Raw genomic sequence first — 7,246 nt, forward strand, 5'->3', positions numbered from 1 at the left:
GTATGGTTTCTGATTGGATGAGGAGTGAGGCTGAGCTGGGAGGCTGAAGCACAAGGTGACTCAGGCTGAAGGTTCTCGGTGATGGGCTGTTGGTGCTCCCTTGTCCGCAAAGTCCTCCCTCATCTCTGCCTCTCCATCACTGCAGAATGGACGTAGTGGTTACTCTCCTTATCCCAGGCACTTGAGCACCTGTGGGTCCCCTCCCCAGGATGTAAGCTCCTCAAGGGCAGAGACTACTTGTTTTTTGTCTTTGTTAGCAGAAGGTAGCATGTCTGGCACGCAATAGTCACTTAATAAACCCTTGTGTAGTTGAATTACTGAACTGTACCACCTAGAATATCCAGTAAGCTCTTCAGGAGCCTGGGGGACTCCCATGTTTAGCTAAACTGAAAAAAACCTAGGATGCCTCCTCTGCTAGACCACAGGATTAACCCGGGGGGACCCTGACCAAAGGGAGTATGGGAACTTTCTGCCCTCCCCCCACAGCAGAGAATGAATGGAGGCAGGTTTTGAGGGGCCCGTGGGGCTGGGTTAGGAGGAGGGCCAGCGTCTGCAGGGCCAGCAGGGAAATCTCAAAGGATTATCCATCCATTGCCTTGGCTCTTGAGGGACGATGCAGAAAGAATAATATAGACTTGTACAATTTTAAGAGTTCTTCTTGAGGCCTTGGGGTCTGCCAGATATCACTGCAACCCTTTGCAAAAGCCCCCTGACTGACTCTCCTTCCTTGAATAAACCTCTCCAAGTCACTCCAGGCACTAAAACCAAACACACTGCCCCTTCTCTTCCCTTTGTGATGGCCGCTTCTCCCTGGTATTGGGAGGGTGTTTCAGGCATCCCACCTGCCAGGACTCTCAGGACCCACAAAGGGGCACACTGGCCACTTGGCTTGAGTTCACCAAGAGTGGTCTGAAGCCCTCGAACCCAGCTCTTGGCTAATACTCAGAGCTGTTTTCCAAGCAGGGAAGAGGGAAGTGTTTGTAGCCCAGAGACCAAGAAGCTTGACTTCTGTTCACGACAAAATTTTAGAACATATTAAAGGGATGGCTTTAGAAAAGGAAGGGCCAATGTGGTCCCGCAGACCAGGTCATGACTGACTGACTGATTTCCTTTTTGGAAAGAAAGGCTACATTGATGCTGGGGCAGTAGCTCACCTGCAGTTCAGGGAAGCTTTTGACAGCCTCGCGTGCCAGATACGGGCTCAGAGGATGGGTGAGTAGAATTAGAGCCATTGACTTCCGAGCATGAGGGGTCACTGAAGAGCATTAATGAGGAAAGGTTGCAGAAAGGCAAACTGAGGTTCAGTGCTAAGGGAAAAAGACTTCCTCACAATCGGAGCAGCCACAATTGGAGTGGGTCATGTTGGGAGGTATTGGGCTCTCCCTCTTTGGAGAGCTTCAAGCAAAGGCTAGGTGACCACTGATCAGCAATGTGCTAGAGAGAATTATTTGGTGGGAATGGATGGGATTTCAGTAGAAGACCATGGTGGAGGAAAAAAAAAAAGCCCCGGACTTACCAAAGCTCTGGATTTGAATCCTGTTATCACAGACACTAAATCTGAAACTCAAATTCTTTACATGTAAAATGGGGTGTTATGAAGTCCTCATAATATGAAGCTACCTTAAGGTTGGAAGGAAGGGTGGAGTTATGGGGAAAGTCCTTGGTAAAGCTTGGAGCACCATAAACATTATTATATTAAGTGGTTATTTTTTTTTTAACATCAGTCTGTGATGCTTGGAGCTTTAAGTAGTAGCCAGTGGTGATACTCGGATTGATCAATTCCAAACAGGAAGACAAATGAGCCTCCGTTCCTGAGGTTATGAATGGTTCCATTTTGTGGAAAAGGAAACAGAGTCCTTTAGAAGAAGAAGGAGCCCCATGAGTCTAACTGCCTGTTCAGCTGCTTCGAGGCTTTGACTCAAAACAGTCAATCGAGCCCCTCCAAGAGCCCAATGTAATGAGCTCTGCAAAAACTTCCTTCATTTTTACATGCCCTTCATCCTAGGAAATGAGGAGGGAGCAGGATGTCTAGGAAGACAAAAGGTAAATGTGAGGGAAAGTGAGTATAGCTTTCTAGATGCAAAGGTTCAGGGGCTCATAGCTAGAAGTCTAAGCCCTTCCTGAGGAGAAATGCCTTCGTTGCCTCTGTCCGGGAGCCTCCTCTACCTCCCCCAGGCAGTCTGCTCCACTTGGCACAGCTCTCACTGTTAGGGCATCATTCCCTGTACATAACTATGACATGAGAGAGAATGAGTTAAGTGGAAAAGAAACCTATTGAGGGAGAGATTGAGTTCGCCAGAGGGTGATGATGGAGAATGGAGAGGGAAGGCTTCTTGGCATTGGGAATCTGGAAGGGATGGAGGGAGAGAAGGGAAGAGAGGGGCTCTTCTCATGGTATAGATAATGGTGAGGGCAGAGCCTGAGAAAAGGTGACAATAGAATGATGGAGACAAGTCTGGTTGGGTAACAGTAAGGCAGGGCTGGGCAAAAGCTAACTCAGTCAGTTTCCTTACAGCATCAGTCTAAAATCATCTGAATCACTGGTGAAACGATTCTATTTACAGGGCATTGACTTTTAGAGATATTTACTTCTAAGGCCCGAACCAGATTCCAGAATCGATGGGCGATTGATTTACCTCCCCTTCCCCCATCGTTGTTTGAATTCAACAGAGATGAGGCTGAAAAAAGGGCCAAAATGGGAAGATTGTTTGAATGTGGTGGGGCTGGAGAGAGCCTTCACGCTGAAAGAAAAGAGGAATTTGCTTTAGAAGAGTGATCGATGATGGTCAGGGAAAGGGTCAAGAGTCAAGAATTGCTGGAGGCAAACGACGCAGCATGAAGAGCAGCGCCATGCACCAGACCAAGGTGGGGAGATAACTTCCCTTGGCCAGAACTCTGAGGGCCGTCACAACTTACAGAGATTGGACAGGTCTCTGGGATGGGCCGCTTCCTGGGCAGGGGCGAAATTCATTTTCTATGGATTCAAATATGAGTCTATTAACAAGCGAATGCAATTCTACATGCCTTGAGCTTTGTGGATCAGTGTGCTTGGAATGGAAGCCAGTGTTTTATCTTTGGGGAAGTGTCAGATAGTGAATATCGTTAATGGTGGGACAATAGGTGAGAAGGCCCCTGAATTTATGTAGGCTCTTCACATTAGAAGGGAGCCTCTGGCAAAAAAAAAAAAAAACTCAAAATCTTCTTCTTTGTGCGCTCCTTGATGTAGTTAATGACATTAATCACCATTTCCTAAGTACGTTCTAGACACAAGAGAAAAGTGATCAACTTTATGTCCTTCAGGCTACAGCAGGGAGTTGATGCAAACCAGTTCAGGAATCCCCTCTATAGAATTCCTGAGGGACTGCCCTCCCTTTGTTGTTAGAGATCTCCTAGGGACGGTAGCTCACTGTCATGAGCCCATTTTATTGTGGGATAGTTCTGACTGCTAAGACAGTTCTTATTTCCAGAGGATGAAAGAAGTCTGCTCATCTGCAGCCTCCCCTCATTGCTTCTAGCTCTTCCTGCCAGGGCCGGACAGACTAAGGTCTATCCTGTTCCATGATACAACTATCATGTCTTCCTGCCCCACTGAGTTTTCTCTCTTTCAGGATAAATGTTCCCACTTCCTTCAAACCTTCACCTACTGAAAAGACTGTGACTCAGTGAGCAACCACCAGCAGACACATACTAAGCACTGAGAGTGTCCGGAGCTAGTGGAGATACAAAAGCTGAGACGGTGATCTTCTAGAACTCATGGTCTAGTAGGGGATGATTCTTACCTAGAACATTATAGAATCAGTGCCATTGAAGGGCAGTCTGGAAATATCTCCGAGTGGGGAGTGGAAGAAAGAGGCTGAAAACGTAAACTGCAGTCAAGAAGTCCGAGTTTTAGTTATTTTGACTGTTTCCTTGAACAAGTAATTCCCTATTTTTGTTCATTGGTTTTTCGTTCTAAAAATAAAGTCACTGGATGAAATGGTCTCTGAGGTCCCTTCCAATATCCCACTCTCCATCTGAGATCAATATGATAACAAGAAAGTATCTGATACTCAGTCACAATGAGGTGCCAGTGACTGAGAACAGCCTTGGGAGGATGCACCTCAATTCATTGGACTATGACTAATTTCCCCATGCTAGGAGTGATGGGAATACCAAGGGAGCAAAGACCTAGATCTTGTACTTGTCCTTTTGCTCTCTCTCACTCCCTTACCCAATATAGTGCCATTTCACCCTCTCCAATCTGCCCCCTTCTCTCCTCTGACACTGCCCCCTAACTCGCGCAATCCTTCCCATACTTGAACTATGCCAGTGGCTGTTAGGGGCCCCAAGTTTCTCCCACTCTAGTCCATTCCTTATTCAGTCATTAAAGGGGTTTTCCCAAAGTGCAAATATGCCCAGATTATCCTTCTCCTCACTGAACTCCAGTGGCTCCCTATTTCTTCTAGGATCAAATACAAAATACTCCATTTGGCATTCAGAGCCCTAACTCCTTCCTGCCTTCCCCGTCTTCTTCCACCTTACTTCCTACCATGTACTTTTTGATCCAATGACAGGGACCTTTTGGCTGTTCCAAGAGCAAGATCTTGATTTCTAAACTCTGGCATTTTCTCTGTCTCTTGGACCTGACCTCTCTCCCTTCTGATCTTTGGCTATTTCCCTTCCTGGATTTCTTTAAGTCTTGGCTAAAATCTTATTTTTTACTGTCTCTTCCCCGGTCCCTCTTAATTTCACTGTCTTCTATGAATTATTTCCTATTTCTTCTATGTATAATTTGCTCTGTATATATGTGTTTGTATGAGGCCTCCCCCATTAGATTGTGAATTTCCTGAGGAAAGGGATTATCTCTTGCCTTTCTTTGTAGCACCAGAGCTACTTAGCACATAGTAGGTGCTCAATAAATGCTTCTTGATTGATAGACCAATCCAAGTGGAAATAGGTAGGATAATAGATATGTGAGTGGATGGAGAGAGGGACAGATGGGAGGAATATGGCATTTCTAGCAGTAATCAAGACTTCAGCCAAAGTTTTAAGATCTGTCTTCATTTATCACTAGCTTGGATCTCCATTGTAGGCATTTCTCCAAAGGTCATGATTTTCAGTTCATCATTGATGGGAAGGGGAAAAGCCCAAGATCTGGGTTTCAGTCACAGTTTTGCCATCAACTCTCTTTGTGATTTGAACGCAATCCTGTCCATCTTCGTGCCTCAGTTTCCCTAACTAGCAGAGAGACTGGACTTGACAATCTTTTAGGTCTAATCCTGTTTTGTGAATCTCAGATGTTTGAAAATTTCTCATCCTTGCTTGGAGGCAGTAGACAGGTGTATCGATCTGTGGAAGAAATATTAGCCACATAGCCCAGTGATCAATGAGCCACTCTGATATTCAGAGGTTGAGGAGCTTTCAGAAGAGCTGATCAGAAAGGGGGTTTTGTTCAATGAATAGTCCCTGAATTCAGTCTCTTTGTACGCCAGCTCATATTTTGTGACAGAGGCACACTATTGCCTATGAGCTAGAAAAAGAAAACCAGACCAAAAGCACATTCGGAGTCCAGAAATAGCTGAAAGGGATGGCAAACCCATAGATGGTGGGGTTGGGCACCTGGGTCCTCTGAAAGGCCCTTGAGCCCCAGACTTATTGTCGGGAAGAGCTCTGGGCTTTGGGTCATGTCCCAGCCTAGCTGTTTGACCATGTGACCTTGGGCAAGTCGCCTTCTTTCTCCCAACTTGAGACTCTGTGTCACCAATGCTACCCATCTCCCAGGGCTGTCATGAGGCTTGAGGGATGGAGAAGGATGTGGGAGTCATAGAAAGGAGCCTCATTTTTAGCAGTCTTCATCTCTGTTAACCTTTAGTGACAATGGGGTTTGTTGTAGAGTGGTGGGCATTAGACTGTGGCAGCACCGGCTGGTGGGACCATCTTCTCTTCCCCCTCCCCTGTATCTGCTTGAATTAATCCCCCTCCTCCGAGGCCCTTCTGCAAGAGTGAGAGCACTGACCTACCTTGGGCCACCACTGGACTTTGAACTACAACTTAGTGCTTTAGTCACCCTGGAAGCCTGGGACATAGAATCAAGGGTAAGCTCTTCTCCCCTGACTCCTTGACACCCTCTCCTGGTCTATTTTCCCATGTTTTTTAGGACCAGCAGCACTGACGCTGCTACGTTATATTCATAAATAATGATTCTGTCCCCAACTAACCAAGAATGCCATGGTTCTTTTCACAATGAGCCCAAGCATCGTTAAATCTCAGAAAACCAGAAATCCAAGGGACCGTGGAGTACACTGAGTCCCATCCCCAACCCAGGGCAGGAACTTCCTCATCCTCATTCATTCATTCATTCACAAATCTACCCATCTATCCATTCCTCCATTTATTGATTCATACATATTTATTTAACTGAGCATTCACTCATCCATTTGTTCAATTATTCATTCATTTATTCCAAACAGATGTTAATACTTACTATGCTTAGGAAGGGCCTAAATGATACAATGATAACTTTGACATAGACTCTAGTCTCGAGCATCTTATATTACTATGTGTATACATAGCATGAGGTGAACTGTGAGGGAGTGAGGAGAGACAGAGACACACACAGAGGGAGACAGCGAGAAGGGAGAAAGATTGAGAGATACAGAGAGAGAGAAGGAGAAGGAGACGGAGAGACAGAGAGAGACAGAGAGAGAGAGACAGAGAGAGACAGAGAGAGAGAGAGAGACAGAGACAGAGAGAGAGAGACAGAGACAGAGATAGAGAGACAGAGACAGACAGAGAGAGACAGAAAGAGAGACAGAAAGACAGAGAGAGACAGACAGACAGACACAGACATAGAGACAGAGACTGAGACACAGAGAGAGAGAGATGGGGGGGAGGAAGACCTCTTGAAGGCAGGCCTGTTGTTTTGGTAATCAGTTGAGGACAGCCCCTGATCATTAGGAAGTTCTCCATTTCTGGTACTTTGACTCATGGCTCCAAGACCTGCAAGTCCCTCTTTTCCACAGAAGGAGACAATGTGACACAGAGCCTTGCTTTGGAGGTAGATGATCTAGGTCATTTTCTCCAAACTTTGTCTTTGCCAACCTCCATCCTGAGGTTCCTGAGGCAAAGGAGAGGGTCAGACAGCCTTCTGCCCTCTCTTCTTGGGAAGGAAGTGAAGTCAGGAGCCCGTGGCTGATTTAAAGAGCTATGTGGATCTAATGATCAGCAAGTTCCCAGTGGGCAGGGGCTCGTGAGCAAGGACTGAAGC

The sequence above is a fragment of the Antechinus flavipes genome, chromosome 5 (genome assembly GCF_016432865.1).
Source record: "Antechinus flavipes isolate AdamAnt ecotype Samford, QLD, Australia chromosome 5, AdamAnt_v2, whole genome shotgun sequence".
Lineage (NCBI taxonomy): Eukaryota > Metazoa > Chordata > Mammalia > Dasyuromorphia > Dasyuridae > Antechinus > Antechinus flavipes.